The sequence below is a fragment of the Choloepus didactylus genome, chromosome 17 (assembly GCF_015220235.1).
Source record: "Choloepus didactylus isolate mChoDid1 chromosome 17, mChoDid1.pri, whole genome shotgun sequence".
Classification (NCBI taxonomy): Eukaryota; Metazoa; Chordata; class Mammalia; order Pilosa; family Megalonychidae; genus Choloepus; species Choloepus didactylus.
In genome coordinates, this window is record NC_051323.1 from 1,806,414 (window position 1) to 1,833,909 (window position 27,496).

Consider the following 27,496-nt stretch of genomic DNA (forward strand, 5'->3'; position numbering starts at 1 on the left):
GAAAATCAGCCACACTATAAATGGGAAAAAGAGAAATGGGGTTTCATTGAGACATGGGAGACAGGGAGAGGGCCTCAGCAAAGGCAGATCCATGGGAAGTAAGTTTCTAAAGGAGAATGCAACTGAGAATTTTTTCACAAACCATATGCTTTTATTTAGAGCGAAGACACAACTTTAACATTGTTAAAACAAATGCAATTTAATTAGTTATGCTGCATTGTCCATACCAGTTCATGAAAACATATATTTGCAAGCATATCATTGAAGATTTTTCAGATTCTGAAGATTGATTTCTATCTATCCTTTTGCCAGTGCCATGCTCTTTTGACCACTGTAGCTTTGTGATAAGTTTCAAAAGTCTAGTAGTGTGAGACCTCCAACTTCATTCTTGTTTTTCAAAATGGTTTTGGGTACTCAATGCCCCTTGCTTTTCCAAATAAATTTGGTTATTGGCTTTTCCATTTCTGCAAAAGGAAGTTATTGAGATACTGATTGGAATTGCATTAAATATATTAAACCATTTTAGGGACAATTGACATCTTGATAATATTTAGACTTCCAATCCATGAGAAGGGAATGTTTTTCCATTTATTTCAATCCTTCTAAATTTCTTTTAGCAAAATTTTGTAGTTTTCTATGTATTAATCCTTTACATACATTATTAAATTTATTCCTAGATATTTGATGTTTGCAATTATCACTGAATTTTTTTCTTGATTTACTCCTCAGATTGTTCTTACTAGTGAATAGTAACACTGCTACTTTCTCACGTCTATGTTGCATCCCAGCATTTTACTAAATTAGTTTATTAACTCTAGTAGCTTTATTGTAGATTCTTTCTAAATTTAGGATCATGTCATCTGCAAATAGTGAAATTTCTACCTTTTCCTTTCCTGTTTGGATGCCTTTTATTTCTTTGTCTTGCCTAATTGCTCTATTTAGGACTTCTAGCATGATGTTGAATAGGACTGCTGACAGTGGGCATCCTTATTAAAGGGAAAACTTTCAGTCTTTCACCATTGAGTACTATGCTAACTGTGGATTTTTCATATATGCCCTTTATGGTGTTGAAGAAATTTCCTTCTATCCCTATCTTTCAACATATTTTTATCAAGAAAAGATGCTGAATTTTGGCAGATGCCTTTTCTGCATCAATTGAGATGATGAAGCACTCCCCCCACCTTGAATTTGTTAATGTGGTATATTACACTAATTGATTTTCTGCCATTGAACAACCCTTGCAAACATGGAATAAAACCCACTTGATGATGTTGTATAATTCTTTTACTGTGCTGTTACAGTCAATTTGCAAGTATTTTGCTGAGGATTTTTGCATCCACATTCATTAGAGAAATTGGTCTGTAATTTTTTTTGAAGAATTTTTATCTGACCTTGTTATTAGGGTGATGTAGGTTTCATAGAATGAATTACATAATGTTCCCTCCTCTTTTTTGGAAGAGTTTGAGTGGGATTGTTATTATTTCTTCATGGAATGATTGGTAGAATTCACTTGTGAATACATCTGGTCCTGGGCTTTTCTGTTTGCAGGAGGTTTTTGATTACTGATTTGGTCTCTTTACTTGTAATTGGAACTTTGAGGTCTACTGTTTTTTCTAAGAGTCAGTGAAGGTTCTTGTGTATCCAGGAAGTTGCCCATTTCATCTAAGTTGTCTAGTTTGTTGGCATCATGTTGTTCATAGTATCCTCTTATGATCTTTTTTATTTCTGTTTTGTCAATAGTAGTAATGTTCCCCCTATCATTTCTGATTTTATTTATCTGCATCTTCTCTCTTTTTTTTCAGTCTAGCTAGGTGTTTGTCAGCTATATTGATCTTCTCAAAGAACAGTCTTTTGGTTTTGCTCATTTTCTCTATTGTTTTTTAATTCTCAATTTCATGTATTTTTTTCTCTAATCTTTGTTATTTCTTTCTGCTTGCTTTGGGATAAATTGCTGTTCTTTTTCTAGTTCCTCCAAGTGGGAAGTTATGACTTTGGTGTGCTCTTCTTTTCTAATGTAGGCATTTAGGGTCATTAATTTCCCTTTCAGCCCTGCCTTTGCCACATTCCATAAGTTTTGATATGTAGTGTTCTCATTTTCATTTTTCTCAAGGTATTAACTTGTTTCTTTGCAACTTCTTCTTTAACCCCCTGTTTAAGAGTGTGTTTAAACTCAATATGGTTTTGAATTTTGCAATTCTCTGTCCATTATTAATTCCCAATTACATTCCATTATGGTCAGAGAGAGTGCTTTGTAAAATATCAATCTTTTTAAATTTATTGAGTCTTGATTTGTGACCCAACATGTGGTCTATCCTGGAGAATGATCCATGAGCACTTGAAAAGAATGAAACTCATGCTATTTTGGGTACAATGTTCTGTATACGTCTGTTAGGTCTCCTTCATTTATCACATTCACTTTCTCCATTTCCTCATTAATCCTCTTTCTAGATGTCCTATATATTTATGAGAGTGGTGTATTGAAGTCTCCAACTCATTATAATTATGTCTGTTTCTCCCTTCAGTTTTGTCAATGTTTGTCTCATGTATTTTGGGGCACCCTGGTTGCATGCATAAATATTTTTGATTGGTATACCTTCTTGGCAGATTGCTGCTTTTATTAATGGAGAGAGTCCTTCTTTGTCTCTTATGACAGTTTTGTATTTAAAGTCTATTCTGTCTGATATTAGTACAGCTACCCCAGCTATTTTTTTGGTTACTGTCTTTGTTGAGTATCTTTTTCCAACCTTTCACTTTCAAACTATTTGTGACTTTGTGTTTAAAGTGTGTCCTTTGTAGACAGAATATAGATGGATCATACTTTTTAATCTATTCTGCCAATCTGTGTCTTTTGATTGGGCAAGTTTAATCCATTAACATTCAATGATATTACTGTAAAGGCACACATTTCAACACTTTTATCCTTTGGTTTTCATATGTCATATCTTTTTTTTGTCTCTCTTTTTACCCTTTTAGCTATCCTCAATGATAATCTTCATTTCTAAACTCTCCTCCAAATCTCTCTCTCCTGTCTTCCTTTCATCCTGCAGAACTCCCTTAAGTATTTCTCTTTTGATGAACTGCCCCATTTTCTATTTGTCTGTGAATATGTTAAACACCTTAATTTTTTAGGATAGTTTTAGCAGATAAAGAATTCTTGGCTGGCAGTTTTTCTCTTTTAGTATGTTAACTATATCATAACACTGCTTTCTCACCTCCATATTTTTTTTATGAGAAATTGGCACTTAGCCTTATTATATTTCCCTTGTATGTGATGAATCACTTTTCTCTTTTTGCTCTCAGGATTCTCTCCCTATCTTTGGCATTTGATGTTATGATTAGTATGTGTCTCAGGGTAGGTCTGTAAGGGCTTATTCTGTTTGAAATATGTGGTGCTTCTTGAATATGTACAAGTCTGTCCTTCATAAGTGTTGGGAAATTTTCGGTGATTTTTTCTTCCATTATTCTTTCTGTCCCTTTTCCCTTCTCTTCTCCTTCTGGGACAACCATGACATGTATGTTTGTGTATTTTGTGCTGTCATTCAAATCCCTGAGACCCTGCTCAATTTTTTCCATTCTTTTCTCCATCTGTTCTTCTGTCTGTAAGATTTGAACTATCCAGTCTTCTAACTCATTGATTCTTTCTTCTACCTTTTCAAATTTTCTGTTGTATGACTCCAGTGTATTTTTCATTTCTTCTATTGTGTCTTTCACTCCCATCATTTTGGTTATGTTTCATTTTCAAATTCTTCTTTATGGTCACAAAGTATCTTACTACAGAGTTACCTTCTTTGCCTCTTATAACAGTTTCATTGGTAAAATCTATTTTGTCTGATATTAGTATAGTGGCCACAGGTATCTTTTTCTCTTCAGCCATATTTTCATTCATATCCTTGAATTGATTGAGGAGATTTGTTTGAACATCTATGATTAGATGTTCTCAACTCTGTGTTTCCACTGAAGTATTAATTTGTTCCATTAACTGGTCCATATCTTTCTGTTTCTTAGCATGGCTTGTAATTTTTGCTGATGTCTAGGAATCTGATTATCTTGGTGAGTTTTCTCTTCTGCTTTTGGAGTTTACTCTTCTGTTCTGTTTTTTACACTTCTGAGCCTGACGTTAATCAGAGAATTTATAGTATAAACATGTTGGACAGATACCACCTTCATGTATTTTTTCAAAATTGTACTTTAAAAAGTGGGTAAATGTAAACAAAAATAATTGTTGCTTATGCTTCTAAACCCTTTTGAAGTATTCCCAAATTGCATTGCCTGAAACTCCAACAGAAAACATTCTATTTTAATTGTGAAGAAGTTGGGTACTCATTGGTGACCAAAATCTGGGACACCACCATTCATTCCCTGTCATAATCTTAAATGCCTGGCAAATAGTAAGCCTTTGTTAGATGAATAGTGTTTTAGTTTGCTAATGCTGTGGAATGCAAAACACCAGAGATGGATTGGCTTTTATAAACAGAGGGGTTATTTGGCTACACAGTTACAGTCTTAAGGCCATAAAGTGTCCAAGGTAACACATCAGTAATCAGGTACCTTCACTGGAGGATTGCCAATGGCATCTGGAAAACCTCTGTTAGCTGGGAAGGCACATGGCTGGTGTCTGCTCCAAAGTTCTGGTTTCAAAATGGCTTTCTCCCAGGACGTTCCTCTCTAGCAAGCTTGCTCTTCTTCTAAACATCACTCACAGCTGCAATGAGTTCCTTCTCTTTGAGTCAGCTCATTTATATGGCTGCACTGATCAAGTCCCACCCTGAATGGGTGGGGCCATGCCTCCATGGGAACATCTCATCAGAGTCATCACCCACAGCTGGGTGGGGCACATTCCAAGCAAATTTAATCAGCACCAAAACATCTGCCCCACAAGACTACATCAAATATAATGGTGTTTGGGGGACACAATACATTCAAACTGGCACATTCCACCCCCTGGACCCCAAAATGACATTATCTTTCCAAATACAAAATACATTCATTCCATCACAATGTCACAAAAACTTAAATCATTTCTGTAACAAAAGTTAAGTACAAGATCCTATCAAAATCAATTGCAGACATGGTGGGTCCTAAGGCATAATTCTCCTTTAACTTTGGATGTGTGGACTTAGAACAAGTTATATGCTTCCAATATACGAAGGAGGGACATTCATAGGATAAACATTCCCATTGCCTTAAGGAGAAAGAGTAAGGAAAACAGGGTTAACAGGACCAAAACAGTTCCTAAAACCCACAGGACAAACTCCATTAGATTTCAAAGTCTGAAAGTCATTTACAGAACAACATTGCATCCTTGGGGCTTGAGAGAGTGGGAGCCTAACCCTTCCTAAGGGTCTTTTCGGCAGCCCGTTCCTCTCCAAATACTTAGGTGAGTGCTCCAACATATCCACACATTGGGGAGACCACCTTCTCAGCTCCACCCTCCTCAAACATTGGGGCAGCTCCCAGATTCCCTTCCATCTCTGGGGCACATGCTCAACCCCTTCAGAACAGTGTGGTGGCAGCCAGGCTCTCTCCAATTCCCTGGGAATGTGTTCCACCCTCTTTGGGACCTCAGGTGGCAAAACTCTTCCAGAGCATTGCGGTGGAAAGCCCACCCTCAACCTCCAGGGCAAACTCACCCTTTCCATGCATGTGGGCTGCTCCACTCTCCCAGCCCAAGGCCTCTTGACTCCAGACCTCAACCTCCATGGCTCTGTCTTTGAAGAAATTTTTCTTTCAATTTGTTCCTTGTCTTTCTCCTCCAGTCCCAACTGGCAGTGGCTCTGTCTGTAAAGATCTTGCAAAAATTCTGTTGGCTTCACATGAAGCATGCAGGGGTCAAAGCCATCAGACAATAGGAGTTTCCACAAATCCTTTCTGGATAATTCCATCTCCAATCTTGGCTTGTACTGAAATGGTGGCTCAGTTCCATGTTTGGTTGCATCCTCACATTGGGCTGTAGCTTCTGGAATTCCACCCCCTGGAAGCCTGTAATTTTCCAAGCCATCAGCATCTGGTTTCTTTGAACCCAGGAGTTCAGTTCTGAGTTTATCTCTCTCCACTCACATTGTACTATAAGCTGCAAGGAGAAGCCAGGGTACATCCTCCACATGTAGTCTGGAGATCTCCTCAGCTAAGTATTCCAGGTTGTCACTTTAAAATTCTTCCTTCCGTCTGACACCAGGACTCAATTTTGCCAAATTCCCTGCCACTTTAAAACAAGGATCACCTCTCCTCCAATTCACAACAACACAGTTATCATTTCTGTTCAAGTCCTAGTCAGAAGTATCTTTAGAGTCCATATTTCCACAAACAGTCTCTTCAAAGCAGTTTAGGCCTTTTCTATGAAGCTCCTCACAATTCTTCCAGAATCTTCCCTGTATCCATTTAAAAAGCTGTTCCAACATGTATGGTATTTGCAAACTCAGCAGCAAAAGCACCCCACTTCTATGGTACCAAAATCTGTTTTAGTTTGCTAATGCTGTGGAATGCAAAACACCAGAGATGGATTGGCTTTTATAAAAAGGGGGTTGTTTTGGCTACACAGTTACAGTCTTAAGGCTATAAAGTGTCCAAGGTAACACATCAGTAATTGAGTACCTTCAATGGAGGATGGCCAATGGTGTCCAGAAAACCTCTGTTAGCTGGGAAGGCATGTGGCTGGCATCTGGTCCAAAGTTCTGGTTTCAAAATGGCTTTCTCCCAGGATGTTCCTCTCTAGCAAGCTTGCTCTTCTTCAGAACATCACTCACAGCTGCACTGAGTCCCTTCTCTTTGAATCAGCTCGTTTATATGGCTGCACTGATCAAGTCCCACCCTGAATTGGCAGGGCCACGCCTCCATGGGAACATCTCATCAGAGTCATCACCCACAGCTGGGTGGGGCACATTCCAAGCAAATCTAATCAGCACCAAAACATCTGCCCCACAGAACTACATCAAAGATAATTGCATTTGGGAGACAAAATACATTCAAACTGGCACAAATAGAATGGTATATAAAAATAGATTCTGAGATATTGAAATTCTGCAGCTACATTGGGGAACCAGAATTTTGCTTTGGGAGATATGAACTGATGTAACTGGACACTTGGATTCTGAGCACTGGGTTGCGTGAAAATGTGGGAAGACAAGAGCACTTGGCTGCCCCAGGAAGGGCGTTAAGAGGAATAGTTTAGTGTGCTGCAGCATGAGCAACTTCTAGGTATTTCCTACAGCTAAAAGGAGATTGCATATTCTCTTTTTATAATCCAGTCATTACTTATGTCAGCAACATTATGGTTCTTATAGAGAAGCCTAGGAAATTAGTCACTAATTTACACAATCCCAGCAAGAGTAATTGAAAATCTGAAACTGATTAACCAAGTTTTAGAACACCATCTGATAAATTCTTGTATTCAAGACCCCAACTCGCATTTCTAGTAAGGAATCTTTTAGGATATATTCCTATAGTCATATTTATAAAATAGAATATATTTGGATAAAGCAAACTGTATCACATTCTTTATTGTACAAATAAGGTGTATAAAGTAAATTTATTGGTTTTTTAGCACCATACACAATAATTCAACTCTGCAAACTAAGAACTTGTCAAACACAAAAGGTATTTTTCATTATTCATTATGGTATCTCCTCTCTCTCAAGTAAAACAAATGCTGTTTTAGGTGTTGTGTGGTAATAGCCTTATTGGTTAATAATCAATTACACAAAATTATCTTCTCCCTAGAGTAGAGTGTTTTTAAAAAATGAGAAGTAGCTCAAGTTAATTAAATAGCCTCTTTACCAAAGATCTAAGATTTAAATAATAAGGACCTCCAGATATCCCTTTTCCCCCTTCTGCTCTGGGTCTCTAAGTTTTAATAATGGCGCATATTCAAAAATCAGTTGGCATGAAGAGATGAAAGCAAATACTTTAAAGAATAAACACAATATGGATTTATCACATTTTACTCAAATTCAGTCTTTTAACTTATTGCTATCAGATTATGACATTTTCCCTTTTGGATTAACATAAAATATGCAAAGGAGTATTTCCACTGTGTCTCAAAAATTTTGAAAAAAATCTAACATTCAGGTCTCAGGTGCCAAATACTATGTACAAATTAATTTTCACAATCTATAAATGCATAAAATTATCATTTTGCAAATGATAAAACCAATACTCAGAAGTTGCTCAAGACTGCTAATAATTGGTTTAACTGAGCTCAAATCGGGTCTTCCTTTTCTATACAAGCATTGCTCCCTCAGTATAGATCAGTAAATTGGGACAAAAATCATTTTAACTTTAAGTCAAAAAGAAAGTTTATAGTGGAGAACACTTTACATTTTAAATAGAGTTCAATTTACTTTGCCAGGATTCATCAGAGGAATCACATTTCTGGCAGCTATAGCCTTATGAAATGTATTTTTTAAATAATAAGACTTGAAAGTCAAAATTACTCCTTAATTCATGGACTGCAAAATGGATGTTTTATTAGTAGGCATGAATACATTAATTTCATTATGAAAACATTAGTCTCGTACATCTCCACCACAGCTTTTGGGTGACCGCGTGCATTGTTAATAAGCAGTAATACAGTACAGGGTGACATTGGAAACACTTTACTCATTCAATCTCCATTGATGAGCACCCTTCTCTCTGGAGGGCCAGAAGAATAGTGCACTTAGCCAGACTTGAATTTCTGTCTTGCAAGCCAGTAACACAGATTGGAAAATGAGTGAGAGGAAGAAAGGCCAGCTGATGAGCACCTTGTTTTCTTGGGAAGGGGCACTGTGTTATGCAAATTAACAAGGAGTTTGCTCACAGGACTGGGGCATTGTTGGTTCCTTGGCACATGCTCTGTTATCCAGTCTCTGTCTCTGATTAGTGAGTTTCCTGGACTCACCTCCCCAGAGCAGGGAATCCAAGCTGGGTGTTCCTAAAATGGGATAATGTGAGTGGGCTTGTAGAGCCTTGTTTTAGAACATTACTGTCACAGAGGCTAAGGCCCTGTGAACAGCCATGAGGGCCTCATTCAGCAAGGCTGTGTAGTCAGAATTACTTTGTATCCTCCACTTTTCCTTGTTTCTTCCTCTCCCCTCCCTTAATACCTGTTTTACCTTGCTCTCACATTTCCATAGCCAGCAAAAATGAATTTGAGCTCACATTAACATGTCCCTGTGCTGGTTTGAATCCATTATGTTCCCTACAAAAGCCAATCTGTGGGTGCAGACATATTATGGGGGATCTTTGGATGAGATTGTTTCCATGGACCTGTGACCCACACAAATGTGAGTGAGATCTTTTGATTTGATTATTTCCATGGAGATGTGACCCTGCTCATTCAAGGTGGGTCTTGATTAGTTTACTGGAGTCCTTACAAGGGCTCATGGGCTGACACAGACCCAGATGCTTAGAGCTGCAGACAGGAAGATGTTTGGAAATACTAAGCTAAGAGATGAAGCACAGAATTTTCCCCAGAGAAGCTAAGAGAGAAACCCCAGACACAGAGAGAAACATCTTGGGAGAACAAGCAAGGATGCATAAGAGCTGAGAGACAGAAGCTGAGAGACAGAAGACCAGAGACATTTTGGAGAAAGCCTTTTGGAAACAAGAATCTGGGAGCAAAGGACAAGCAGACACTAGTCACATGCCTTCCCAGCTGACAGATGTCTTCTGGATGCCATCAGCCTTTCTTCAGTGAAGGTATACTCTAGTGGTGCCTTAGTTTGGATACTTTCATGGCCTTAGAACTATAGACTTATAACCTAATAAATACCCTTTAAAAAAGCCAATCCATTTCTGGTATTTTGAATAATGACAGCTCTTGCAATCTGGAACATCCCCTATCCATCTTATGTGGATGCAGTCTGGATCATGCTAGGTCCTGGAGCCTCTGGAGCCCCAGGACAGTACAGTCAGGCAGCAGCTCCAGGCCTGTGTTTGTAGCTTCCTAGAATGCCAAGTTTTCTAATCATGGAGGTATAGCCAAGGACCAGTATCAAAGGAAAGGTCTTGTCTTTGGTCCAGTAGTCGATAATAGCATGGGACATTTACAGAGGACATACTTTGTTTCCATTACCATCTAGACACTTTACAGATATTCTGTCATTTAATCCCTCTTGACAGACCTATGAATTTTGTAATACAGTTATCACTATTTTATCAAACTGGTTGTAGAATAAATCCTTTATTACAGTCACACATTCAATTCTTGGAGGGGTGAAATGCAATCCAAACCTGGGAACCCAGATGTCATGATCGAGGTGTTAAAAATGGGATGTTATTGGAGAAAAAAATGCAATCAATGCAAACTAGAGTTTATAGTTAATGGTAATATAATATTTTTCCACTAATTGTAAGAAAGGTAATATACCAAATTTAAATGACTATAAGAGGGGGATATAAGGGAGGGGTATGGAGATTCTTAGTGTTGGTGTTGTTGCCTGAGGATTTTATTGTAGTTTATTTAAATTTTATTTTTTCTTTTGTTGCTTTTTAGTTGTTAGTTTTTTCTTTCTTTTTCTTTTTTCTTTTTACTTTTTTCATCTCTTCCTCTTTCTTTGTGGAAGAAATGGAAATGTCCTTATACAGATAAGTGTTGGGGAATACATAACTGTACGAATATACAGAGAATCATTGATTATTTACTGAGAATGGAATGAATTTTGTGTAAATAAAACCTTCTAAAATGTAGGGATACAGGTGCTAGAGAAAATGTGGAGAGAGGAATATATCTAATCACCATTGGTGAGGAAGTGGAACAGTGCAGCCCATCTGGAAGGCATTGTGGTGGTTCCAAAGGAAGCTAAGCATGGGGTCACATGGGGTTGCCATATGGTCCTGCAACTTGGTTATCAGGTATACATTGGAAGAACTGAAAAGAGGGGCATGAAAGGACATTTGCTTTGTGGGATTTTTGGTGTCAGTATTCATGATTTGCAGTGGATGATGGTGCCCTATGGTGATCTGTGAATGGAATATTGAACTACTACAAGAAGGAGTGAAGTTATGAGACGAATGGACATTGAGGTCAGTATGTTGATCAAAATAAACCAGAAATGGAAAGAAAAACATTATAATCCCTCACTAATATGGACTAAAAATAATGTGCAAACTCTGGGAATTGAGTCTGAGAACATCGGCTATCAGGGGAAGGCTTATTGTAAAAATTCCTAGATTGTAAAAGCTTACAGCATTTACATCTATTCTTGAGCTGCAATGATTATTTCTAAACTCTGAGATGCTGAACCCTTTGTGTATAACCTGGTCAGTCTCTGGAATTTTGGGTAACTGTGTGACACCTGAGATTTAGAGCCAGAGTCTGGCAGATATGAATGTCAGGCAGATTACCTTATCTTCCCCTATAAGCAAATGTTTAAAGAGTCTGAAAATAGAGCAGACTTCAATTAGAGATTGAATGAATAGACTTCGTTAGGACTAAGGTAAATCAGACTGAAGGATAAAAACCCGTTAGTACAATCCTACCCTAGGACCATTACACTAAGCATTCCCCTGATAAGCGGTGCCCTAAGATTCATTCTCTGAGTTTGCATATTATTGTTAGCTCATATCAGTGAGGCATTACAATGTTTGCCCTCTCATTTCTGGCATGCTTCACTCAAATGCTGTACTCAATATCCATTCACCCAGTTGCATGTCTCACAGCTTCATTCCTTTTTGTAGCCACTCAATATTCTGTTGTATGCATATACCACAGTTCACCATTCTGTTCATCAAAGTACACTTAGGCCACCTTCATCCATTGCAAATAGTGAATACTCCTACCATGTATACTGGTGCATAAATGTCCATTTATGTCCCTGTTCTCTAATCTTCCAAGCATATACCCCATTCTGAGGTGTGCAGGACCATGAAACCCACACATACCTAGCTTCTTGTGGAACCACCACACTGTCCTTCAAATAGGCTACACCATTCTACTTCCCCACCAACAATGAGTACATATCTCTCTCTCTCCAAATTGTTTCCAGCACTTGGGTCCCCTTTCATTTTTTTCTCTGCAGTTTATAGGGATATATTCAAATACCATACAATCATCAACAGTGTAAAATTATTTTGTTTCATCAATCATTGGGTGCATTCATCACCAAAATTAGCACTTACGTATTTATTACTCAAAATGAATTGAAACAAAAGAATAATAAAAAGGATAAAAGAAAAGTAAAATAAATTAAAAGACAGCAATAAGCTCAGTCAACAACATCACTATAAAGACTCCATAACCCTTCCTTTCACCCTCACCCTCTCTCAGACATTTATCTTTGGTATATTGTCTTTGTTACACTTATTGGGAGCATTTACAATGTTACTGTTACACCCCATATTCCAGTTGCATTGGTTATATTTTCCCCCCCCACTACATCCCTTTTCCACATTTTGCAAGATTAACATTCATTTGTTCTCCAGATGTGAAAAATTTTTACATTTATACATTTAGTCACCATCCTGGCACTCTAGGTTTCACTGAGTTACACAGTCCCAGTATTTATTGTCCATCCTTCCCTCTGGTATCATACATGCCTCCAGCCCTCCTCTTTCAACTTTACTCACAAATATCTTTGACCAGTGTTCCTACAATACTGTGCTATCATCACACAGTACTCTCCATTTCTGTACTCTCCATTTCTGGATCTACACAGTCAATCCTGTTGAACACTTTATAATCCTTCAGCATCAAGTGCCTGATATCTACCAATTTTCTACCTCCTGATACCTTGTGTTCTCAGTTTTAACTCTCAAAAATCTGTTCATTAATGTTAGTTCATATTAGTGAGACCATACAGTATTTGACCTTTGTTTCTGGCTAACCTTGCAATGTAACATACTCAAGGTTCATCTATGTTATTGTATGTTCTGTGACTTTGTTCTGTCTTACAGCTGTGTAATATTCCATTGTTTGTGTATACCAGAGTTTGTTTATCCACTCATCTGTTGATGGACATCTGGGCTGTTTCCATCTCCTGGCAATCATGAATAATGTCACTATAAACATCAGTTTACAAATGTCCATTCATGTCTTAGTTTTCAGTTCCTTTGGGTATATATCTAGTAATGGAATTGCTGGATCATATGGCAATTCTATACTTAGCTTCCTGAGGAACTGCCACACTGCTGTTCAGAGTGGCTGCAGAATTCTACATTCCCACCAACAGTGAATAAGTGTGCCTCTTTCTCCCCATCCTCTGCAACAGTTGTAATTTTCTGATTTTTGGAAATGGCCATTCTGGTAGGTGTGACATGATATCTCATTGTGGTTTTGGTTTCCATTTCTCTGATAGATGGTGAAATTGAGCATCTTTTCATATGTTTTTGAGCCATTTTTATTTCCTCTTCAGAAAAGTTTCTATCCATGTCTTTAGCCCACTTTTTTTTTTTTTCTTCCTCTTGTTGAGTTGTGTGATCTCTTTATATACCCTGGATATTAAACCCTAATCTGATATGTGGATTTGAAATATTGTCCCCATTGTGTAGGCTGCTGTTTTACTTTTATGAAAGTCCTTTGATGTGCAGAAGTATTTAATTTTGAGGAGATCCCATTTATCTATTTTTTCTTTGATTGCTCATGCTTTGGGTGTAAGGTCTAGGAGACCACCTCCTATCACTTGTACTTGAAGATATTTCCCTACATTTTCTTCTAAAAGTCTTATGGCCTTAGCACTAATATTTAGATCCCTAATCCACTTGAAGTTAATTTTTGTATAAGATGTGAGATAGGAGTCCTCCTTTATTCTTTTGTATATGGATATTCAATTCTCCAAACACCGTTAGGCTGCTCTGTCCCAGTTGCTTTGGTATTGTGGTTCTTTCATTTTCATTTAATGATATGGTGTATTACATTAATTGATTTTCTTATTTTGAACCAGCTTTGTACACCTGGAATAAATCCCACTTGATCATGGTGTATAACTTTTTAATGTGCTGGATTCAATTTGTGAGCATTTTGTCAAGGATTTTTGCATCTATATTCATTAAACTGATTGGTCTATAATTTTTTGTGGTATATTTGTCTGACTTAGGTATTAGAGAGATGTTAGTTTCATAGAATAAGTTAGGTAGCTTTCCCCCCTCTTCAATTTTTTTGAAGCATTTGAGCAGGATTGGTACTAGTTCTTTCTTGAATGGTTAGTAGATTAGACATGTGAAGCCATCTGGTCCTAGGCTTTTCTTCTTTGGGAGTTTTATAATGACTGACTCAATCTCTTTAGTTGTGATTGATTTGTTGAGATCATTTATTTCATCTTGAGACAATGTTGGTTATTCAAGCTTTTCTAGAAAGTTGTCCATTTCATCTAAGTTTTCTAATTTGTTAGTGTATAGTTGCTTATAGTATCATCTCATTTTCTCCTTTATTTCTGTAGGGTCAGTAGTTATGTCCCCTTTCCCATTTCTAATTGTGTTTGTTTGCATCCTCTCTTTTTTCTGTTATCTTAGCTAAGTGTCCATCAATTTTATTCATTTTCTCAAAGAAACAACTTCTGGTTTTGTTGATTCTATTGATTTCCTGTTCTCAATCTCATTAATTTTTGCTCTAACCTTTGTTATTTGTTTGCTTTGGGGTTAGTTTTCTGTTCATTCTCTAGTTCCTCCAGGAGAGAAGATAATTCCTCAATTTTTTCTTTCTTCTCTTGTTTTCTAAAATTCAATTTCATTGAGATAATTCCCATAACATGCAAACATCCAAAGTGTACAATCAATTCTTCATGGTACCATCACATAGTTGTGCATGCATCACCACAATTAATTTTTTTTCAATTTTAGAACATTTTCATTACTCCAGAAAAGAACTAAAATCTAAAAAGAAAACTGAAGTCCTCTCATACCCCTAACCCCACCTCCATTATTAACTCATAGTATTGTTATAGTACACTTGTTACTGTTGATAAAAGAATGTTAAGATATTACTAACTGTACTATACAGTTTGCAATATGTACATATTTCCCTATATACCTCTCTATTATTAACTTCTTGTTATAGTGTCATAAATTTGTTCTACTTCATGAAAAAATTCTAATATTTGTACAGTTGATTATGGACACTGTCCACCACAAGTCTCAGTGTTTTATACATTCCCAAGTTTTAACCTCCAACTTTCCTTCTGGTGACATATGTGACTCTAAACTTCCCCTTTCCACCACATTCACACACCATTCAACATTGTTAGTTATTCTCACAATAGCGTGCTACCAACACTTCTGTCTATTTCCAAATGCTTAGGTTCAACGTAGATAAACCTTTTGCTCATAATAAGCAACCACTCCCCATTATTTAGCCTGATTCTATATTCTGGTAACTTAAGTTTCTTGTCTATGAGTTTACATGTTATAACTTGTTCATATTAATGAGATCATACAATATTTCTACTTTGTGTCTGACTTATTTCATTCAATATAATGTCCTCAAGGTTCATCCATCAACCCATTTTTAAAGATGGTTTTGTTTATGCACCATATATTCCATGCTAAGTAAACAATCTATGGTTCCCCATATAATCATGTAGTTATTCATTCACCACCACCATCAGTATCTGTATAAAGACATTTTCATTTCTTCCACAATGAAAGAAGAAGAATCAAAAAAGATAGAGAGACAAAAGAAAAAGAAAAAGAAAATATGACAGCTAAAAAGCAACAAAAGTAAAGATAAAATTAAAATAACGTATAATAATAGAGTCAGACAACATCACCAATGCCAAGAATCCCATACCTCTCCCTTATATCCCCCTCTAGCAGGCATTTAGCTTTGGTATATTGCCTTTGTTATGTTAAAGGAAGCATAATGCAATGTTTTTGTTAACTAAAGATCATAGTTTGCACTGACTGTATTTTTCCCCAATACCACCCCATTTTAACACCTTGCAAGGTTGACATTCATTTATTCTCCGTCATGTAAAAACATATTTGCACATTTTATCACAAATATTGACCAGTCTAGGTTTCACTAAGTTATACAGTCCCAGTCTTTATCTTTCCTCTTTCCTCCTGGTGTTCCACATGCCCCTAACCTTCCTCTTTCAACCATGCTCACAGTCAGCTTCATTCAATGTACTTATATTACTGTGCTACCATAACCCAAAATTTTGCTCCAAACTTCCCACTCCTGTCTTTTCCTATCTGTCTGTAGTGCTCCCTTTAGTATTTCATATAGATCAGGTACCTTGTTCATAAACTTTCTCATTGTCTGTTTGTCAGAGAATATTTTAAACTATCCCTCATACTTGAAGGACAGTTTTGTCAGATATAAAATTCTTGGTTGGCAGTTTTTCTCTTTCAGTATTTTTAATATATCACACTACTCCTCTCTTGCCTCCATGGTTTCTACTGAGAAATCTGCAATAGTCTTACCAAGCTTCCCTTGTATGTGATGGATTGCTTTTCTCTTGCTGCTTTCAGGATTCTCTCTTTGATGTTTGATAACCTGGTTATTAAGGGTCTTGGCTTAGATCTATTCAGATCTATTCCATTTGGAATATGCTGTGCTTCTTGGATTTGTAATTTTATGTATTTCATAAGAGTTGGGAAAATTTCATTGATTATCTCCTTCATTATTGCTTTTGCCCCTTTTCCCTTCTCTTCTCATTTTGGGACACCCATGGCATGTACATTCATGCATTCCATGTTGTCATTCAGTTCCTGGAGACATTGCTTATATTTTCCCATTAATTTCCCTATCTGTTCTTTTGTGTGTAGGATTTCAGGTGTCTTGTTCTCCTGTTCCTGAATGTTTTCCTCTAACTTTTGAAATCTGCTGTTGTATGTCACCATTGTTTTTCATCTCTTGTATTGTGCCTTTCATTACCATAGGTCCTGTCAGTTGTTTTTTCAAACTTTTGAATTCTTCCTTACGTTTACCCAATGTTTTCTATATATCCTTCATCTCTTTTGCTATGTCTTCCCTAAACTTATCAGATTATTTTAGCAGTAGTTGCTTCAATTCTTGTATCTCAGTTGAAGTGTAAGTTTTGTTCCTTTGACTGGGTCATATCTTCATTTTACCTAGTGTGATTTTTTGGTTTTCTGTTGTCTAGGCATCTAGTTTCCTTGTTTTCCCCAATCAGATTTTCCCAGACCAGATCAGGCTCAGATCTCAGGAAGGAGATATATTCAATATCAGGTTTCCCTAGGGGTGTGACTTAAAGGATTGACAGGCTTTCCTGTGAGATCTCTAGCTGCTGTGCTTTTCCTAACCTTCCCAGCAGGTGGTGCCTGTCAGCCTTCCCCTCCCCACTGGTGTAAAGAGATGTGGTCCCTTTAATCCTCAGCTTAAGTTGTTTCTGGCTTGATTATTTTGCCCCAGGCCCTGGGGTCTGAGTTCTGAAGGGAGGTCAGGTACTTGAGCTGCCTCATTTCCCTCTTCTTAGGGAAGATACAACCCTTAGGGAGTTATCTTCTACACTTGAATTACTCCTTTGTCTTTCTGACTCTGTTAACTTCACACCTGCATGGTTCAGACCCCTGAGAACTGAAAATGCCTGAGGTTTTCTCCAGTGATCCACTCAGATTGAGAAGGAAAAAAAGGGAAAGATAGCCCCTTTTCAGAGCCAGTCTCCAGTCCCGAAATTTTGCCTGTTGGCTAGAGATAGTTCCAGTATTCTACACTCAGCCATCTCCAAAAGCCTCTGTACTTTTTCCCATCTGCCCTCCTTCTCTGTAGGGAGTGACCTCAGGGTACTTTAATGCTTGTTAGGAGTTTCTCAGTATTTGTAGCTTGTATTCAGGGGCTCACATTTGTTAATTAGAACCCCCATTGGAGCTTGGTTAAGCTATATTTGCTTGCTCCTGGTAGGGACTACTTTCTCCCACAGCAGCAGAGTTTTGCAGCTTAGCCTGCTGTGTGTGTGTGGGGGGTGGGGTGGGGGGAGTTCCGGGCACAGTTCTGCAGTTTTTACTTACTGCTTTTATGCTGGAATCTCAGCCATTCCACCCATTCCAGGCTGGTGTATGATGTGTGGACAGTCACGGTTGTCCCCTGCAGTTGTTCTGGACTATTTACTAGTTGTTCCTGGCTATTTACTAGTTGCTCTAGAGGACTAACAAAATTCCATACCTCCCTATGCCACCATTTGCCCTTCCTCCTCTTTTTTTCACTTTTAATATGGGCATTTAGGGCAACAAATTTCCGTCAGCTGCATCCCATGAATTTTGATAAGTTGTGTCTTCATTTTTGTTTGCTTTGAAGTATTTACTAATTTCTCTGTAATTTCTTCCTTTACCCACTGGTTGTCTAAGAGTATGTTATTTAGCCTCCATATATTTGTGAATTTTTCAAATATCTACCTGTTATTGATTTCCAACTTCATTCCATTATGGTAGGAGAAGGTGTTATGTATAATATCAATTCTTTTAAATATGGTGAGATTTGATTTATGACCCAACATGTGGTCTAATCTAGAGAATGATCCATGAGCACTTGAGAAAAATGTGTATAATGCTGTTGTGGGGTGTAGTGTTCTATAGATGTCTGTCAAATCTAGATCATTTATCATTGCATTTAACATCTCCCTTTCCTTATTGAACCTCTGTCTAGATGTTCTATCCATTGGTGAGAGCAGTGTATTTAAGTCTCCAACTACTCTTGTAGAAGTATCTACTTCTCCCTTCAGTGTTGACAGTGTTTGTTGCATGTATTTTGGGTCACTTTAACTCAGTGCATAAATATTTATGATTGTTATATTTTCTTGATGAATTGTTCTTTTATTAACATATAGCATCCTTCTTTGTCTCTGTTTATGGTTTTACATTTGATATCTACTTTGTCTGATATAAATATAGTCACTCTTGCTTTTTTCTGATTGTTGTTTGCATGAAATATCTTTTTCCAACTTTTCACTTTCAGCTGATTTTTGTCCTTGTGTCTGAAGTGAGTTTCTTGTAGACAGCATATAGATGGGTCCTGTTTTTTAATCCATTCTGCCAGTCTATGTTTTTTTATTGGGGAGTTTAGTCAATTTACATTTAGTGTAATTACTGTAAGGGCAGTATTTTCCTCTACCATTTTTTCTTTTGAATTTTATATGTTGTATCTTATTGTTTCTCTCTTTCCTTGTACCCTTCTTGATAGTCTTCATTTCTACACTCTTCTCCAAACCTCTCTCTCTTGTCTTTTCCTATCAGCCTGTAGCTCTCCCTTTAGTATTTCTGGTAACACCAGTCTCTCATTTACAAACTCTCTCAGTGTCTTTCTGTCTGAAAATATTTTGATTTCTCCCTCATTTTTAAAAGAGAGTTCTGCCAGTTATGGTATTCTTGATTGGCAGTTTTTCTCTTTCAGTATCTTAAATATATCATACCACTGCCTTCTTGCCTCCATGGTTTCTGCCAAAAATCCATACATAGTCTTATCAAGCTTCCCTTGCATGTGATGGATAACTTTTCTCTTGCTGCTTTCAGAATTCTCTCTTTATCTTTGACATTGGACAATCTGATCAGTAACAGTCTTGGAGTAGGTCTATTGGGATCTATTTTTTGGGGGGTACACTGCATATTTGAATCTGTACTTTTATGTCTTTCATAAGGGTTGGGAAATTTTCAGTGATTATTTCTTCTACTCTTTCTGTCCCTTCTCCCTCCTCTTCTCCTTCAGGGATACCCTTAACATGTATATTCATGCACTTCAAGTTGTCATTCAGTTCCCTAAGGCCCTTCTCACATTTTCCATTCTTTTCCCTATCTGTTCCTTTATGTGTAGGCTTTCAGATGTTTTGTCTTCTAGTTCATTTATCCTTTCTTCTCCCTCTTCAAATCTTGTGTTGTAAGTCTCCATTGTGTTTTTCATCTCTTCTGTTGACCTTTTCATTCCCATAAGTTCTGTCATTTGCTTTTTCATACTTTCAAGTTCTCTCTTATGTTCTCCCAATGTCTTTATATCTTTCAGCTCTTTTGCCATATCTTCCCTCAGCTTATTGATTTGATTTTTCAATTGAATTTTGAATTGATCTAGGATATCTGGTTATTAATTAGTTGTTTGAATTCCTGTATCTCACTTGAAGTGTTAGGTTGTTCATTTGGCTAGTCCATATTTTCATGTTTCCTAGTGTGGTTTATCTTAAGCAAACTAGGCATCTGGTTTTCTTGCTTAATTTATTCTGTAGCTTGTTTTCACTCTTTTACCTATGGTTTTCTTGTTGGTTGGCTTCTCTATGTGTTCCTTGGCATTCAGGTCAACTTATCTAGACCTCTGCTGTAACTTCTGTTTAGTTGATCAGAGTTTTTCACCTCTTCTTTTCCTGGTTCTTGCTCTACCTCTATGTAACCTTTTTTTGTGTGTGTGAGATTCTCCTCAGATATGATCATCCCCAATCAGATTTTCCCAGTCCAGACAGGCCCAATACTCAGGAGGAGGGTATGTAGTATCCCTGAGAATAAGAATCTTCAGGTTGCCAGACCCTCCTGTGAAACCTCTAGATTCTTTGCTTTTCCTATCCTGTCCAGCAGGTAGCACTTGTCCAACTGCACCTCTGCACCAGTGTAAAGAGGTGTCACAAGTGCCTTTATTTGTCCACAGACTTTGTCCCTGATGGGGGCACAGCTGACTCAAGCTGGTTTCTGTTTTCCAGCCCCTGGGCATTGAGTTCTGTGAAGGCAGGCAGGCCACCTGAGCTGGGCTCCACCCCCTTTTTCTTGGGGAAGTTATGCCATTTAGGGAATTGTCTCCCCTGCTAGACTCATTGCTTTGCCTCTCCAAGCTATCTTAGCTCCACACTTGCCTGAGTCTAGAGGCCAACTGCAGAATCTGAGGCTTTCTGCATTGGACTACTTAGAATAGTTACTTCCCCCCCCCAAAAAAAAGAAGAAAGAAAGAAAAGAAAAAAGAAAAAGAAAAAGAAAGGCATTCCCCAGCCCCTGTTTTCTCAGTTCCAGTATAGACTATTTAAAGATAAACCCCTTAGGCTATTGTCTCTTTCAACTGAATAGTTACTCTGAGACAACTTTAATTCTGCCCTTTAAGGGGGGCCAGGTTGAATCAGAAGCTATGATGGGCCATTGAAATGCAAAAAGATAAATGGTTGGAGAGCAAGAGAAGAGGAAAGAAAACCAGAAAAACCAGCTTTACAGAGCTGGGACCCAGCTTCCTGGATTTGCATATATGCCCATTTTTACTGGCACCCAGCCCTTCTCCAGTATTCTGAACACCCTCAACTCCAAAAGTCTCTGTTTTTGTTTTGTTTTGTTTTGTTTGCTGTTTTAACTAGCTGTCTCCTCACCTCCAGGCTAATTGCTTCCAGATTCTCTTATGCCTGGTCCCAGTTTATCTGTGGTTGCCGCTTTTATTCAACAGTCTAAGTTTGTTAATCAATTCTGCAGTTGGAGCTGGATTGAACCACCCTCCCTGCTCCCATAACAGATTGTTTCTTTCTCCCTTGGGAAACAAGCTATAAGACAATCTACTATGTCCTGGGGAGAGGGGCACCAGTCCCATTACTGGGGAAACTTAAAGGTTCACCATGATCTCAGCTGTTCCATCCATCCCAGACTGCTGTATGATGCATGATTGATCACAGATTTCCCTGAAGTGGCTGTTCCACACAGTTCCTGGCTATCTAACAGCCAACCCAGAGGAGTAACTAAAACCCACACCTCACTACTCTGCCAACTTTCCCCACCTCAGTTGTTGGGATTTCAATTGGTATTGCATCAAATGTATAAATTAATTTAAATAGAATTGACATCTTAACTATATTTAGGCTTCCAATCCATGAGCCCAGTATTTCCTTCTATTTATTTATGTTCTTTGTGATTTCTTTTGGCAATTTGTTTCAGTTTTCTGTGTAGGGGTCTTTTGTGTCCTTGGTGAAAGTTATCCTTAAATATTTGATTCTTTTCATTGCTAATGTAAATGGCTATTCTAAACTTTTTCTTGATTTCCTCTTCAGATTTTTCCTCACTAGAGTATAGAAACCTACTGATGTTTGCATATTCATTTTGTACCGTCACTTTGCTGTTATTCATTTATTAGTTCTAGTAGTTTTGTTGTCAATTTTTCAATATTTTATACATACAATATCACCTCTTCTGCAAACAGTGCAAGTTTTACTTCTTCCTCTACAATTTGGATGTGGTTTTTTTTCTTGATTAGCTGCTCTAGTTAGAACTTCTAGCACAATGTTTAATAACAATGGTGCCAGTGAGCACCCTGGTATTGTTCCCAAACTTAGAGGGAAAGCTTTCAGTCTTTCCCCATTGAGTATGAAGTTAGCTGTGGGTTTTTCATACATTGCCTTTATCATATTGAGGAAGTTCCCTTCTATTCCTATACTTTTGAGTATTTTTATGAAGAAAGGAAGTTGAATTTTGTCAAATGCCTTTTCTGCATCAATCAAAATGATCATGTGGTTTTTCCACTTTGATATATTAATGCAGTGTATTGCAATACTTGATTTTCTTGTGTTGAAACAGCCTTGCATACCTGGAATAAATCCCACTTGGTCATGGTGTATAATTCTTTTAATGTGCTTCTAGATTCGATTTGTGAGTATCTTGTTGAGGATTTTTGCATCTATATTCATTAAAAAGTCTGGTCCATAATTTTCCTTTCTTATAGTATCTTTGTCTGGCTTTAGTATTAGAGTGATGTTGGCTTCATAGAATGAGATAATTAATTTTCCCTCTTTAATTTTTGAAGAATTTGAGCAGTATTGATACTAATTCTTTCTTGAGTGCTTGGTAAAATTCACATGTGAAGCTATCTGGTCCTGGACATTTCTTTTTTGGGGGAGCTTATTGATTGATTCAATCTTTTTACGTGTGATTGACTTATTGAGGTCATTTATTTCTTCTTGGGTCAATGTTTGTTGCTTATGCTTTTCTATGAAGTTGTCCATTTCATCTACGTTGTCTAGTTTATTAGCATGTAGTTTCTCATAGTATCCTCTAATTCTCTCATTTATATCTGTGGGGTCAGTGTTTATGTCTCCTTTCCCATTTCTGATATTATTTATTTGCATACTTTTTCTCTTTAGTGTTAGCCTAGCTAAAGGGTCCATAGATTTTACTGATTTTTACATAGAAACAGCTTATGATTTTGTTGATTCACTCTATTGTTCTCATGTCCTCAATTTCTTTTATTCCTGTTCTAATCTTGGTTATTTCTCTCCTTTTGTTTGCTTTGGGGTTAGTTTGCTGCTCTTTCTCTAGTTCCTCCAGGTGAATAGTTAATTCTTAGATTTTTGCTCTTTCTTCTTTTTCAATATAGGAAGTTAGGGCAATAAATTTCACTCTCAAAAGCCTTGCTGCATCCCTTAAGTTTTGATATTTTGTTATTTCATTGTCATGTGCCTCAAGAAATTAACTAATTTCTCCTGTAATTTCTTTCTTTATCCACTTTTTGTTTAAGAGTGAGTTGCTGAGCCTCCATATATTTGTGAAGTTTCTGACCTGCCTTTTATTGATTTCCAACTTCATTCCATCAGTACCAGAGAAAGTCTTTTGTATAATATCAATATTTTTAAATTTATTGAGACTTTCTTTGTGACCCAACATGTAATCTCTCCTGGAAAATGTTCCATGTGCACTTGAAAAAAATGTGTATCCTTCTATTGTGGAGTGGAGTGTTCTACATATGTCTGTTAAGTCTAGTTCTTTTATTGTACTATTCAAAATCTGTGTTTGCTTTTTGATCTTCTGTCTAGATATTCTATCAGTTGAAGACAGCAGTGTATTGAAGTCCCCAAATATTACTGTAGTTGTATTACTTCTCCCTTCAATGTTGTCAGTGTTTGCCTCATGTATTTTGGGGTGCTCTTGTTCAGTGCATAAGTATTTATGATTGTCTTCTTGATGAATTGTCCCTTTTATTAATATATCATGTCTTTCTTTGCCTCTTAATTGTTTTACATTTGAAGTCTAATTTGTCTGATATAATTATACCAGCCTCATTCTTTTCTGGTTGTTCTTTTCATGAAATAACTTTTTCCAACCTTTCACTTTCAACCTATTTTTGTCCTCATGTCTAAAGTGAGTCTCTTGTAGACAGTATATACTTGGGTCCTGTTTTTCAATTCCTTCTGCCAATCTATGTCTTTTTATTGGGGAGTTTAATCCATTAACATTTTGTGTAATTACTGTAAGGGCAGCACTTTCTTCTACCATTTTGTCTTTTGGGTTTTATACATTGTAACTTATTTTTTCTCTCTTTCCTTTTACCCTTCTTGACAGTCTTTATTTCTACATTCTTCTCCAAATCTCTCTCTCGTGTCTTTTCCTATCAGCCTGTAGGACTCCCTTTAGTATTTCTTGTAGTGCAAGTCTCTTCTTCAGAAACTCTCTCAGTGTCTGTTTTTCTGAAAATATGTTAAATTCTCCCTCACTTTTAAAATACAGCTTTGGCAGATAAAGAATTCTTCACTGGCAGTTTTTCTCTTTCAGTGTTTTAAATAAATCATACCACTGACATCTTGCCTCCATGGTTTCTGCTGACAAATCCACACATAGTCTTTTCAAGCTTGCCTTGTATTTGACGGATTGCTTTTCTCTTGCTTTTTTCAGAATTCTCTTTCTGTTTTTGACATTTGACAACCTGATTAGTAAGTGTCTTGGAGTAGATCTATTCATGTCTATTCTGTTTGGGTACACTGTGCTTCTTGGAGCTATAATTTTTGTCTTTTATAAGAGATGGGAAATATTCAATGATTATTTCCTCCGTTATTCTTTCTGCCCCCTTTCCCTTCTCTTATCCTTCTGGGACACCTTTGACATGTATATTTGTGTCATTTATGTTGTCATTCAATTCCCTGAGATCCTGCTCATATGTTTCCATTGTTTTCCCTATCTGTTCCTTTGTGTAGTATTTCAAATGAGCTATCCTTTAGTTCACTATTCCTTTCTTCTGCTCCTTCACATCTGGTGTCATAAGTCTTCATTTTGTTTTTCATCTCTACTGTTGTGCATTTCATTCCCATAAGTTCTGATATTTGTTTTTACAAACTTATGAATTCGTCATTATGTTTGCTCAATATCTTCTTTGTATTCTTTATTTCTTTTTCCATATCTTTCTTCAACTCATTGATTTGATTTTTGAGTTGCTTTAGCATGTTTGTTTGAATATCTTTAATTAGCTGTTTGAACTCCTGTATCTTATTTGAAGTGTTGGTTTGTTCCTTTGACTGGGCCATATCTTCATTTTTCTTTCTGTGATTCATAATTTTTTTGGTGTCTAGGCATCCAGTTTCCTTGATTATTCTAGATGCTTTTTTCAGTCTTTTACTTTGGGTTTTCTTGTTGCTTGTCTTTGTTCTCTATCTGTTCTTTGGCATTCAGTTCAACTTACTAAGACCTCTAACGTAGCTTCTTTTTAAATAATCAGAAGTTTTAGCTCTTGTTATTCTTGTTCTTGTCCTGCCTATATATCTCTCTTGCCAGTCAGTTTCCAGATTAGCTCTGCCTCCTCCATCTCCCCCTATGACAAGGCATTCACAGTAGCCTACCTCTTGATTTAGGCCCTGGGAACCACAGCAAGTTCTCTATGCATGGGTTAAGCAAGTCTGCTGACACCCAGTGGTGATCCATTTTTTGCCAACCTGCAGGCCTTGGATTTGTTTTAGAGCACTTTAACTGTTGGGTCATCTGTATTTCTCAATTTTAACTTGGCTGGTTTCCCATGCATGGGGTGTATGCCTGCTCCACTGGGCCTCTTATAAGGTCTAGAGATATTCTGAGAAGTCCTAAATTACCCCTGCACTTTGTAATATTCCCAGCAGATGACGCTGCTTAGTGGCTTAATTGTCCTTTGAAGGCATTTACCTTTTGGATCTGAGGCTGTGTCTGACCATGTGAGGTTGAATTATCTCTGATTGGGCAGGGCTGAATCTGCAGGTTTCCTGAGGCCTTACATTTCTGGGACAATTCTGAGTATATGTGGCAGTGTCCCCCACTCTCTCTGTGGCAGAGGAACCCCCCAGCTTCCACACTTTTCATCCATCCCACAGGCAAGTATTGGGCTGCTGTCTGTTATGTTCCTCAAGGGTGTGGGATGGGCTTTCAGATCCAGGGCTGGACACAGTCTCTGCCCATGTTTTCTCAGACTCTTCAACGCTCAGTAATCTGAGCCTTGAAATGTCCTCCCTTATCTCCCAGATCTCCAAACAATGGGGATCTGTCTCACTGTTATGAGTGATTTTTCAGTCTGTGCTCCTGGTGGGAGGAGAGAGGAATCTTAACTGCTGGTTCTGTGTTCCTTCTGCACTCTGTGATACCAAGTGTGGGGGTGGAGAGGACCCAGTGATCTGGAATGGAATTCTCCTACCTGATGTCACTCTTCTGCAGTTCAGCATCTGTAGGATCCTTCTCCCATCCATGCCCTTCTCCAGAATTCCAAACAAGTCAGGCTTATCCCCCTTTTTTGCTGAATGAATATCTGTTGAGAAGTTTTTGGTAGCTGTTTACATCACCATATTGATGATGTCACTCCAAGATCTTATTTTAATAGCTAATCACTAGCCATGTTTTACTTTAATAGTGACAATAAAGTATAAAATCATAATAAAACCCCTTAGTTTAGACTTTAATCCATGGTTTGCATGGGGAAGGGAAGTACAAATAAATTTAGTAGAATTTCCATGAATTATTTAATTAGTTATGATAGCTTTCATGGTTTTTTTCCTCATAAATGATACTCCTGAGTATAATTATTACATAAACGTCTGAACATGTTAAAACTCTTACATCCTTTGGCAGGAGTTTAGTGTTGAAGATTTCTTTGGAAGGAGCAACTCATTCTGGAGTACGAAGAAGCAAGAATCATCTTTGAATAAACCCAGCAAAAGAATGCCACTGAAGAAATATTTGGTGTGGTAAGGGAGACTCAGAATTCTGGAGAAATCCCTTAAGTCCTCTCTCTAGAACTTACTCAGAACCCACCCCCACATGCCTGGTGGTGATTAAACAATCCAGTCTTGGGTGGGATGTGGGCAGTGAAGTTCCTCTTAAACATGCACAACAGGGATGTGCATGGGGTTATAGATCAGTCCGTGTTTACTGGCACATTTAATGACTTTGGGACCCACTTTGAGGTTCTGGGAAATGCTGTCTTGAATCCATGTCTAAGAGATAATTAAATGGCCACATCATTAATCCTAGCCCAGTTAGGCCTATCCTTAGTTGAGACCCAGAAAATAAACTGATGCCCTGGCTAGGGGAAATTGGGTCATCAGCTGAGTATATTTGTCAGCAGGATAAACCTTCTATAGAGAAGGGGGTCATCTCCCCTCTACTTGAAATTGGTTGGGCTCTGTCACTGCTATGACCAACAGAAGAGGAATTAAGACCCACAATGCTGGTTTATAGCCCAGAATATATGAAACTGGCATCTTTAACTTCATGTCTCTTGGATCAGTATTTTGGAATTCCTGTGCCACTTGTAAGGAGTCTGACCACACTGAAGCAACCATGCTGATGTGGTCTTTGGCAGATATTGAGAGGACCAGCTAAGTCCAGACTTCCAGTCATCCCTCCCAAGAAAGAAGACACATGAGTGAAGCCATCCATTAGGGCTTATGAAATCTGATCAGAT

At 37.6% G+C, this 27,496-nt stretch overlaps 1 long non-coding RNA gene across 1 annotated transcript; it reads left to right on the forward strand.

Annotated features, from left to right (window-relative positions):
* LOC119512275 lies at window positions 1-27,496 on the forward strand. Its single transcript, XR_005212354.1, has 3 exons — window positions 1-98; window positions 26,662-26,777; window positions 27,395-27,496. It is a non-coding gene; the product is annotated as an uncharacterized LOC119512275 (long non-coding RNA).